The following is a 12864-nucleotide window of genomic DNA, read 5'->3' on the forward strand; positions in this document are numbered from 1 at the left end:
ACCAAAGGGTCACGTTTATGTGATTTTTTTTTCCGTAGGTAACAGCAGTTCATTTCCCCAGCCCAGCGTGCTATCGGACATCCAGTTGATCGTGATACATCTTTTCGTGAAGGCCAGTGCTATTTTTATAAATGATATTAGATATTTGGTTAAGTTGTCGCTTGTTTCCATGAAGATATTGCTCCAGGTCTCACGTGGAGGCCACTCCTGTGATCGTGGTTAATTTTTCTGCGCTTTCCTGCCAAAATGGCCTCACTTTCACGCAAGACCACGTAGAAAAGTTTAATGAAGCTCATCATCCCATTGGCCTTCATAACTATCCTATCAACCTGAGCGGAAACCTTGAGGGATGTTTGGATTTGAACCCCAAATTCCCTCAGTTTATCCACACTCAAGAAACCGACTGGTAACCTTGTACCCAGCCTTCTGGTTTGTACTTCCAAAATGCATCACCTCACACTTACCTGGATTGAAATCCATCTGCAACTTTTCTGCCCAAATCTGCATCCTGTCTGTATCCTCTTGTATCCTTCGACAACCTTCAGCTTCATCCACAACTCCTCCAACCTTCACATCATCTGCAGACTTACTGACCCATCTTCTGCCCCTCCATCCAGGTCATTTATAAAAATCACCAAGTGCAGGGGTCCCAGAACAGATCTTTGTGGCACTCCACTGCTCTCTGCTTTCTTCCAACAAGACAATTTTTTATCCACAGCCAAAGATACCCTGATCCTTTGCCAAATTACTTTCTGATGAGTCTCGTCAAATTCTTGCTAAAATCCATGTAGACCACATCTACCACACGAGCCTCATTCATTTCCTTTGTTACCCCCCTCAAATAAAACTCATTTAGACTTATGAGGCATGACCTTACCATCACAAAGGCATGTTGACTGTCCTTGAGAAGTCTGTACTTCTGCAAATGCTCATAGATCCTATACTGGTCTATAATTCCCAAGATTCTCCCCATTACCTTTTCTAAACAAGGCGACTGCATTTGATGGTTTGCGCTGGATTTTGGGGGCAGGGGGCTGGGTGTTTGTGGGCAAGGGCTGGGTTTGGGGGCTGTAGGGGACTCAGGGAATTCTCTTTTCCTCTTGACTGCAAGGAACACTATGTCTAACTTCCTGCTAATGTGACCCTGTCTGCTTTATGTCTGAATGAAGTGAATTTTGTGTAATATTGCACTTTATACCATGACAATCAATTGAATTTTGATCTTGGCATGTTTGGAAGAATGTTCTTAGTGACAGTAACCCAGTTTCAATCTGTCACCATGTAAGGGGTTTGAGTGTTTTTTTTTTCTCACCCTTGTTGAAGTCGATTTCCTGTCCAGGTACAAAAAGGTACAGTAACAAACCACAAACTCTAAAACACAGTCTTTATTGAGTCATGCCAGTAAGAATGAGGGGTACCAGTGGTGGGTGAACAGACTCACCTCACTATTAATGTTTGAACGGGAGTTAAAGAACACAGTCACATGGTAGAGCTTTTAAGACATTTTCCTGCCAACAAATTGGATAACATTTCTTGGAAGGCATTGGTACAGCTTCTGCTTTACATTTTGCACATCCTCTTCCTCAAGACATAGAAAGGATTTGTTGTTGGCAATTTAATCTCATGTGCCCGTTATAATTAAGAACATCCTTCTGGTCTACAAAATTTCAACAGAAATCTGGAAGGGTTGCTCACAGTACACATTGGTAATCATTCTCTGCCTGTCTGATTTCTGGTTTCCAATTTACATATGTAAATGTCTAGTTTCATAGTAATTTTAAATTCTTGAAGTTGACAATGGTGGCTAACAGTTCAAAGCAGAAAATGCCATTCTGGGACTGAGTGGTGCTGAAGGCTTCTTGCAGCCTTTGGATCAGGCCTGATGAGCCTCCTTCAGGTGGCCAGAATACCCCAATGTAAAGTCACATATTCTACCCGAATACGGCTGTATGGAGGCCATGTGAAAGAGCCTGATGCGGCTCGGAGGAGTACTTACCAATCTTCCTTCGGGAGGTATAATCTCCGTGTCTGAGCAATTCCCCCGAGGAACCTGAATGCAGCCGCCTGATGATAATCAGCCAGGGACCCAAATCCCCGTGCCTGACAGCCCCCCTCCTCATGCCCGACAACTCACCGTTCCCGCGTCCGACAGCCCCATTCACCTTACCCGAGAGCCTCCATCACCGCGCCCGACACCACCCATCACTGCTGCCTGACAGCCTCCTCTGCCCCAACATCCTGAGCCAGCCGCACCTGCCCTGATCTCCCGTGCTGACAGGAGCTGGAGTGCGCTCTGAGGCGCCTCTCCTGCAGCTGTCCCTTTCAGGGTGCCACCTGAAAGAACATTCCACAGGGCTGTTTCCGCTTCTGCAGACTGATTCTTGACGTAGAATGCACCTGAAAGTGGCTCCAGCTGTAGTCAATTCGCACTATTGTTTTAGAGATGGGGCAGGCATTAGGATATGAGACTCAGTCGAGGAGTTGAGAATTGATTCCTGTCTGAAATGTCCTTGGTCACTCTCTCTCCTAGCTTCCTGGCAAAATCTGTGTGATGATGTCTTCATCGCAATTATCAGAACAAGATCCAGCTAATATTCTGCACCCTTCATCAAATTGGAAAGTGAATGGGGGGGATTTGTGTGGTCAGGGCTTAATATGACACAGAATGATGCAGGTCTATGTGGATTCAGTTGAAATGAGAGGGCAGATAACCTTTAACTGATCCACCAACAAACCCACGTCTTACCCTCAACCTTCAATACCTGACACTCCCCCAATACTAATCCCCCAAATGGCACAAGGTTGAACTGAGTCCTTTCAGGGTGAGAGGCAGAAGAGTGGCCTTTGTTCTGTACAAGGGCCAACAGATGCCAAGGACCGATCACCTCAAGGAGTGAACGAGGATTTAGAATAGGTTTTCCCCAACACAGAATAAAGTAGGAGCAGGAGGCTGTTTCTCCCTGTGAGCCCATTCTGCCTTTAGGTGAAGGACCACCAGAATGAGGAATAAAGAATGAAGCTGGAGGAACTCAGCAGGTTAGGCAGTGTCCATGGAGAGAGATGGTCAGTTAATGATTCAGGTCCGTATACAGACTGAAGAGAGAAGGGGAGCTGGCACAAAATTGGGAGGGCCCAGTGCCTCGGAAGCCACAGAGCATCACAAGACCACCCGACAGGCTGAACCTGTGATGGACACTATGAACTATGTATGTCATAAAGTACAGTATGTGCTCTGTGTCGCCACATCACCTCGTTGGGTTTTATCTCAAAGTGGTGAAAGGCTTTTATATAGATGTATGGACTGGCCAGTCCATATCTACCTGACCTTCTCCAACCTCTCCCTTAGCTCCACCCTGGATTTCCCGGACTTGCCCCCTCTGAACCTGGCCCAGTCGTGTATCAGTAATGCTCAGGTTTTTGGTCATTGAAGGTGTTTAATCACTCCATCCTATTTGACGTGATTATTGTGTGCACCACAATGCTGATCCCAAAGGCTTTGGGCAATGTGTCCACCTGGTGTAACTGTGCCCAAACTGTCTGGGCTGCACACGTAGATGAGGAATCGAACTCCCACTTTGAGTTGACTCAGAGAATTAATGAAGGACACAGAGTTTCACCAAACCACACCCCAACTCTCTTTAGTTCTTATATGCAAGATTCTTTGCACAAAACAGAGAGAGAGTTACTGATCGTATTTACACCAGCTTGACTTCAAGTCACAAGATAGTCTCGTGAGCCATTTACTTGAATGATGGCTCGCGTGGCAGCACCCACTCCTGGCGACTGTGGGTCACTCTGATTAGGGCGTTCGAGCAATGCCAGCATAAATGTTGCCAATATTTTGGGGAAGTGTTCCCCAATTAAGGAATGGTTGTGGTGTTTTGGAGAATTTGTGTACAATGGTTGTTTTGGGAGAAGTGGAGGTTCTAATAAACAAAAACTGAAGGTTGTGTTTTGAAGGAAAGTATGGAGTGTTTTGCTAAAAAAAGACAAAAGTTGTATTTTTCAAAATATGTCCTGTTTTTGGGTCAAAACCGATATCTTTGCTGTGCAAAAATGTGTGCAATTTACATTCCAAAAGCCAAAACTGTGATTTACAAATTGGGGTTGAAAAAAACATCTGTGCTTTGTAAAATATGAGACAATAAGATACAGGAGCAGAAGTAGGCCGTTTGGCCCATTGTGTCCATTCCATCATGAACTGATCCATTCTCCCACTCACCTTTAATACCTTGACTATTCAGATATGTCACGGAGTTGTGTTAACCTTTAATATTAATTTAATATTTCTCGTATATAAAAATGTCTTAGTAAAGTAAATTACAGAGGTAAAATATTGTACCTGTATACTTGATCAGTTAGCTTGGATATTTCAGGGGCACAAGGACAAAGCATTAGCATTTTAAACACAGATTGTTGTTGGAGATCGCAAACAGAAGGCAGTTGAGACAAACATGCAAGAAGGTGAAAAGGATTTATGATGTTCTTGAGATATTGAAAACAATAGGTGTTTGTTCAGAAGCACCTGTACAAATGCAGGCCATTTTAATTCTGAGGAAAGCAGACTTCTCAGAGGCATAAATGGATTTAAATGCTTTTTAGCACATTCTTGTCAAAAGGTCCTTTAATCCCAAACATAATTAAAAAGGTTGTTAGTTCATAACATATTTTGGGCTTGTCCTTGCGATTTGGAGTTTTGGGATCTGAAATCTTTGGAGTTTTTGTGATTTATTAGTAAACTGATTTCCCAAGCTCATTAAAAGGCTTATTGTGTGTGTGGGGTTCAAGTACAGCGATGGATTTTGGTCCATGTTTGGCAACTCCAATCTGTGTCGATTTGAAAGTGGAAACTTTGTCAGTTTCTGCAGAATGTGAATGTTTTAAACCCCAATATGAAGTGAGATTCTGCACAAAGTACAGATGAGTGTGTTTTGGAAACAAAACTTAAGTGTGGGCCAAGTGAACTTGTCCAAATAGAAATTAAAAATGTGTTTGGAATCACCAAACTTTTCAGATCTGAAAAAGAAGGAGTTGTTGCTTATTGCTAAGGAGATGAAAGTTCTGGAGGTTAAAAGTTGAACAACGGAAGTTGGCAGTTATGTTGAAAACCTTGGTCAGTGAAGAAGATATTGGACAATTGATTTCAAGAAAGCTTGAGAGAGTCAGCAGCTGAAAGAAACAAGCTGTCAGGTACAGAAGCAAACTAATGAAGAGATCAAAGAGTCAAGCTGTGAATCACCAGTCATTTTAAATATTTTCTTCAGTCAGAATTCTGATTCTGATTTTAAATTTGAAAGTTGTGACAGTGAGGGCAGTGATGTCTAAAATGATTTAAAAGTTTGTGACAGTGAGCAGCAGTTGGCAAAAGGATTTTTCAGAACTTCGAGGAAAATTGATAGAAAAACAAAATGGAGATGGATAGAAACCATTCTCTGGTGAAGGAATTAAAAAGGGCCAGTTGGATATTATTTCAAAGGAGGTTTATTGATGAGAAAATATAATGCGATATTGGATAATGAAGAATGGGCAGAGGTTCATTGGGTTATAGATCCTACAGCCTATAGAGATGAGATTTTGAACATGGCTCATAAAACACATTTGGGTGGGCACCTTTGGGAAAAGGAAATGATGAAACAATTCTACTGACCTAATTTGGAAAAGGATGGAAAGAGATTTTGTAAGACTTGTCACACTTGTCAAATTGCACAGAATTTTCTATTCTTTTGATCCCTTTTTTCTCCCATTCTCTAAAGGAAAGGTTATCTATTGTAAAAGGGATTAGCTGATTTTGCGTCAGTATTAGTTTTGGTAGTTGGTAATTTGTTTTATTCCTTTCTACATGAATCTTCTTCCAAATATTGAGCAGATGATGTAATACTGGAGAATTTCTACGTTGTACCAATTTTTCATCCCATTTATATAATATATGTTCGGGTATCTTCTCCCCTATTTTATCTAGTTCTAATCTAGTCCAATCTGGCTTTTCCCTTGTTTGATAAAAATCTGATAGGTATCTTAATTGTGCGGCTCTATAATAATTTTTAAAGTTTGGCAGTTGTAAGCCTCCTTGTTTATACCATTCTGTTAATTTATCTAGTGCTATCCTCGGTTTCCCCCCTTTCCATAAAAATTTTCTTATTATTTTCTTTAACTCCTTGAAGAATTTCTCCGTCAAGTGTATTGGCAATGCCTAAAATAGGTATTGTATCCTTGGGAAAATGTTCATTTTAATACAGTTTATCCTTCCTATTAGTGTTAGTGGTAAGTCTTTCCAATGCTCTAAGTCATCCTGTAATTTTTTCATTAGTGGATAATAATTGAGTTTATATAGATGGCCGAGGTTTTTATTTATTTGTATACCTAGGTATCGTATTGCTTGCATTTGCCATCTGAATGGTGATTCTTTCTTAAATTTTGAGAAATCCGCATTATTCATTGGCATTGCTTCACTTTTATTTGCGTTAATCTTGTATCCCGACACTTCTCCATATTCCTTCAATGTGTTATGTAATTCTTTTATTGCTATTTCTGGTTCTGTTAAGTATACCATAACGTCATCTGCAAATAAACTGATTTCATATTCCTTGTCTTTTATTTTTATCCTTTTTATTTTATTTTCTGTTCTTATCAATTCTGCTAGTGGTTCTATGGCTAACGCGAACAATAAGGGCGATAGTGGGCAACCCTGCCTTGTTGATCTTGTTGCTTTGATATATATCCATTTACTGTCACTTTCGCCAATGGCCCCTTATATAATGCTTTAATCCAATGAATATATTTCTCTGGTAAACTGAATTTTTGTAGTACTTTGAATAAATAATTCCATTCTACTCTGTCAAAGGGCTTCTCTGCGTCTAAAGCAACCGCTACTGATGGAGCTTTATTTCCTTCTACTGCATGAATTAAGTTAATAAATTTACAAATATTGTCTGTTGTTCATCTTTTTTAATAAATCCAGTTTGGTCTAGATTTACTATTTTTGGTACATAGTCGGCTAATCTGTTTGCTAATAGTTTAGCTATTATCTTACAATCTGTGTGAAGTAAAGATATTGGTCTATATGACGCTGGTGCGAGTGGATCTTTCCCTGTCTTTGGTATTACTGTAATTATTGCTGTTTTGCATGAATCTGGTAAGCTTTGTGTTTTATCAATCTGGTTGATTACTTCCAGGAGGGGAGGAATTAATAAATCTTTAAAAGTTTTATAGAATTCTATTGTTCCTTTTTATTATTGTGTCTGGGCCCCTTTTGTGGTCCAGGTATGGCTGACAGACCTTTACCAAAGGGTAATGTTTATGTGATTTTTTTCCGTAGGTAACAGCTGTTCATTTCCACAGCCCAGTGTGTTATAAGTAGAGGGGAGTCGGACATCGTGATCCATTTTTTCGCTAAGGCCAGTGCTATTTTTATAAATGTGATTGGATATTTGGTCACGTTGTCATTTGTTTCCATAAAATTACCATGTAGATATTGCTCGAGGATGCACGTGGAGGCCATTCCTGTGATCGTAGTAATTTCCTGCGCTTTCTTACCAAAATGGCCTCATTTTGACGCACGACCACGTAGAAAAGTTAATGAAGCTCAGCATCCCATTGGCCTTCATGACTATCCTATAACTAACCTGTGTGGCAACAACGTTGAGGGATGTTTGGATTTGAACCCCAAAGTCCCTCTGCTTATCCACACCTTCAAGTAATTGCCTATTGACCCTGTACCCAGCCTTCTCTTCCCCTACCTCATTTTTAACACCTCTGTTTCCACCCCTCCATTTCCCCAACTCTGTTTCTACCCCGCTTTCCGCTTCTCTTTTTCAACCAGACTAATTCCACACCTCTGTTTCTCCACTTTAGATTCTACCCATCTCTTATCACTTCTCTTTTTCCACCGCACTCTTTCCCCACCTCTTTTTCCCCGTCTCTCCTACTCCTCTGTTTCCCTTCCTCGATTTCTCCACCTCTCTTTCGTCCATTCTACTTCCAACCATCTGTTCCAACGCCGCTGTTTCCCTGCCTGTTTCGCCGCCGCCGTTTCCCCGCCTCTGTTTATCCACCTCCGTTTCCCCCCTCTTCCCCACCTCTGATTCCCCGCCTTTGATACTCCTCCTCCGATTCCCTGACTCTGATTCCCTGCCTCCCTTACCCCACCTCTGAGTCCCCGCCTCTGATTCTCTGCCTCTCTTTCCCGCCTCTGATTCCCTGCCTCTCTTTCCCGCCTCTGATTCCCCGACTCCGATTCCCTGCTTCAGAGTTCCTGGCTCTTTCCCCGCCTCTCTTTTCCCCCTTCTGAATCAACGCCTCTGATTCCACGCCTCTCATTCCATGCCTCTGATTCCCCGCCTCTGGTTCCCCGCCTCTGATTCCCCACCTCTGATTACCCGCCTCTCTTTCCTTGCGTTTATTTCCACGCCTCTTTCTCTGCCTCTCTTTCCCCACATCTCTTTTCCGCACTCTGATTCCCCGCCTCTGATTCCCCGACTCCGATTCCCTGCTTCAGAGTCCCTGGCTCTTTCCCCGCCTTTCTTTTCCCACATCTCTATTCCCCCCACTGAATCCTTGCCTCTGATTCCACACCCCTGATTCCACGTCTCTGATTCCTCGCCTCAGCTTCCCCACCTCAGATTCCCCGCCTTTGATTCCACGTCTCTGATTCCCCGCCTCTGATTCCCCGCCTCTGATTCCACGCCTCTGATTCCCTGCCTCGGATTGCACACATCTGATACCCCGCCTCTCTTTCTCTGCCTCTCTTTCCCCACATCTCTTTTCCGTCCTCTGATTCCCCGCCTCTGATTGCCCGCTTCTGATTCCCCGCCTCCATTTCTCCGACTCTGATTCCCTTCCTCTGTTTCCCTGCCTCCGATTCCCTGCTTCAGAGTCCCTGGCTCTTTCCCTGGCTCTTTCCCTGCCCTTCTTTCCCCACATCTCTTTTCCCCCCTCTGATTCACCCCCTTTTAATTTCAGCCTCTGATTCCCCGCCTCGGGTTCCCCGTCTCTGATTCCCCGACTCTGATTCCCCACCTCTCTTTCCTTGCCACTATTTTCCTGCCTCTTTCTCTGCCTCTCTTTTCCCACATCTCATTTCCGCCCACTGATTCCCCGCCTCTGATTGCCTGCCTCTGATTCCCCGCCTCTGATTCCCCGCCTCTGATTCCCCGCCTCTGACTCCCCGCCTCTGACTCCCCGCCTCTGACTCCCCGCCTCTGATTCCACGCCTCTGATTCCCCGCCTCAGATTCCCCACCTCAGATTCCCCACCTCAGATTCCCCGCCTCAGATTCCCCGCCTCAGATTCCCCGCCTCTGATTCCCCAACTCTGATTCCCCGACTCTGATGATTCCCCGACTCCGATTCCCTTCTTCAGAGTCTCTGACTCTTTCCCCGCCTCCCTTTCGCCGCCTCTCTTTTCCCACATCTCTATTTCCCCCTCTGAGTCCACACCTCTGATTCCCCACCTCAGATTCCCCGCCTCTGATTCCCCGCCTCTGATTCCCCGACTCTGAGTCCACACCTCTGATTCCCCGCCTCTATTTCCTTGCCTCTTTCCCTGCCTCTCTTTCCCCACATCTCTTTCCCCGCCTCTGATTCCCCGCCTTGAATTCCCCACATCTGATACCCCGCCTCTCTTTCCCTGCGTCTATTTCCGCGCCTCTTTCCTTGCCTCTCTTTCCCCACATCTCTTTTCCGCCCTCTGATTCCCTGCCTCAGATTCCCCACCTTAGATTCCCCGCCTCTGATTCCCCGCCTCTGATTCCATGCCGCCTTTTCTCCGCCTCTGATACACCTCCTCTGAGTCCAAGCCTCTGATTCCCCGCCTCTGATTCCCCGCCTCTGATTCCCCGCCTCTGATTCCCCGCCTCTGATACCCCACCTCTGATTTCCCGCCTCTCTTTCCGTGCCTCTTTCCCGGCCTCTCTTTCCCCACATCTCTTTTCCTGCCTCTGATTCCACGCCTCGGATTCCCCGCATCTGATACCCCTCCTCTCTTTCACTGCGTCTATTTCCACGCCTCTTTCTCTGCCTCTTTCTCCAAATCTCTTTCTTCACCTCTGATTCTCCGCCTCTGATTCCCCGCCTCTGATTCCCCGCTTCTCATTCCCCGCTTCTCATTCCCCGCCTCTGATTCTCCTCCTCTGATTCCCCGCCTCTGATTCCCCGACTCTGATTCCCTGCTTCAGTCCCTGGCTCTTTCCCCGCCTCTCCATTCCCACATCTCTATTCCCCCCTCTGAATCCCCGCCTCTGATTCCACGCCTCTTATTCCACGCCTCTGATTCCACGCCTCTGATTCCACGCCTCTGATTCCACGCCTCTGATTCCCCGCCTCTGATTCCCCGCCTCTGATTCCCCGCCTCTGATTCCCCGCCTCTGATTCCCCGCCTCTGATTCCCCGCCTCTGATTCCCCGCCTCTGATTCCCCGCCTCTGATACCCCGCCTCTCTTTCCCTGCGTCTATTTCCGCGCCTCTTTCCCTGCCTCTCTTTCCCCACATCTCTTTTCCACCCTCTGATTCCCCGCTTCTGATTCCCCGCCTCTGATTCCCCGCCTCTGATTCTCCGCCTCTGATTCCCCGCCTCTCTTTCCCTGCCACTATTTTTGTGCCTCCTTCTCTGCCTCTCTTTTCCCACATCTCTTTCCCCGCCTCTGATTCCCCTCCTCAGATTCCCCGCCTCTGATACCACGACTCTGATTCCCCGCCTGTGATTCCCCGCCTGTGATTCCCCGCCTCTGATTCCCCACCTCTGATTCCCCGCCCCTGATTCCCCGCCTCTCTTTCCCTGCCACTATTTTTGTGCCTCCTTCTCTGCCTCTCTTTCCCCGCCTCTGATTCCCCGCCTCTGATTCCCCGCCTCTGATTGCCCGCCTCTGATTCCCCGCCTCTGATTCCCCGCCTCTGATTCCCCGCCTCTGATTCCCCGCCTCTCTTTCCCTGCCACTATTTTTGTGCCTCCTTCTCTGCCTCTCTTTTCCCACATCTCTTTCCCAGCCTATGATTCCCCGCCTCAGATCCCCCACATCTGATACCCTGCCTCTCTTTCCCTGCGTCTATTTCCGCGCCTCTTTCTCTGCCTCTCTTTCCCCACATCTCTTTTCCGCCCTCTGATTCTCCGCTTCTGATTCCCCACCTCCGTTTCTCCGACTCTGATTCCCTGCCTCTGTTTCCCTGCCTCTGATTACCTGCTTCAGCGTCTCTGGCTCTTTCCCGGCTTCTATTTCCCCAAATCTCTTTTCCCCCCTCTGATTCACCCCCTTTGAATCTCAGCCTTTGATTCACCACCTCAGATTCCTTACCTCTAATTCCCCGCCTCTGATTCCCCGCCTATGATTCCCCGCCTCTGCTTCCCCGCCTCTGATTCCCCGCCTCTGATTCCCCGCCTCTGATTCCCCGCCTCTGATTCCCCGCCTCTGATTCCCCCCCTCTGAATCCCCGCCTCTGATTCCCCGCCTCTGATTCCCCACCTCTATTTCCTTGCCTCTTTCCCTGCCTCTCTTTCCCCACATCTCTTTCCCCGCCTCTGATTCCCCGCCTCGGATTCCCCACATCTGATACCCCGCCTCTCTTTCCCTGCGTCTATTTCCGCGCCTATTTCCCTGCTTCTCTTTCCCCACATCTCTTTTCCGCCCTCTGATTCCCCGCTTCTGATTCCCTGCCTCTGATTTCCCGCGTCTGATTCCCCGCCTCTGATTCCCAGCCTCTGATTCCCCGCCTCAGATTCCCTGCCTCTGATACCACGACTCTGATTCCTCGCCTGATTCCCCGCCTCTGATTTCCCACCTCTCTTTCCGTGCCTCTTTCCCGGCCTCTCTTTCCCCACACCTCTTTTCCTGCCTCTGATACCCCGCCTCGTATTCCCCGCATCTGATACCCCTCCTCTCTTTCACTGCGTCTATTTCCACGCTTCTTTCTCTGCCTCTCTTTCCCTACATCTCTTTTCCGCCCTCTGATTCCCCACCTCTGATTCCACGCCTCCGTTCCTCTGCCTCTGATACCCCGCCTCTGATACCCCGCCTCTGATTCCCCGCTTCTCATTCCCCGCCTCTGATTCCCCGCCTCTGATTCCCCGCCTCTGATTCCCCGCCTCTGATTCCCCGCCTCTGATTCCCCGCCTCTGATTCCCCGCCTCTGATTCCCCGCCTCTGATTCCCCGCCTCTGATTCCCCGCCTCTGATTTCCCGCCTCTCTTTCCGTGCCTCTTTCCCGGCCTCTCTTTCCCCACACCTCTTTTCCTGCCTCTGATACCCCGCCTCGTATTCCCCGCATCTGATACCCCTCCTCTCTTTCACTGCGTCTATTTCCACGCTTCTTTCTCTGCCTCTCTTTCCCTACATCTCTTTTCCGCCCTCTGATTCCCCACCTCTGATTCCACGCCTCCGTTCCTCTGCCTCTGATTCCCCGCCTCTGATACCCCGCCTCTGATTCCCCGCCTCTGATTCCCCGCCTCTGATTCCCCGCCTCTGATTCCCCGCCTCTGATTCCCCGCCTCTGATTCCCCGCCTCTGATTCCCCGACTCTGATTCCCCGCTTCTCATTCCCCGCCCCTGATTCCCCGCCTCTCTTTCCCTGCCACTATTTTTGTGCCTCCTTCTCTGCCTCTCTTTTCCCACATGTCTTTCCCAGCCTCTGATTCCCCGCCTCAGATTCCCCGCCTCTGAAACCACGACTCTGATTCCCCGCCTCTGATTCCTCGCCTCTGATTTCCCGCCTCTCTTTCCGTGCCTCTTTCCCGGCCTCTCTTTCCCCACATCTCTTTTCCTGCCTCTGATTCCCCGCCTCGGATTCCACGCCTCTGATTCCCCGCCTCTGATTTCCCACCTCTCTTTCCGTGCCTCTTTCCCCGCCTCTCTTTCCTTGCCTCTTTCCCTGCCTCTCT

This window comes from Narcine bancroftii, chromosome 14 (assembly GCF_036971445.1).
Source record: "Narcine bancroftii isolate sNarBan1 chromosome 14, sNarBan1.hap1, whole genome shotgun sequence".
NCBI lineage: Eukaryota > Metazoa > Chordata > Chondrichthyes > Torpediniformes > Narcinidae > Narcine > Narcine bancroftii.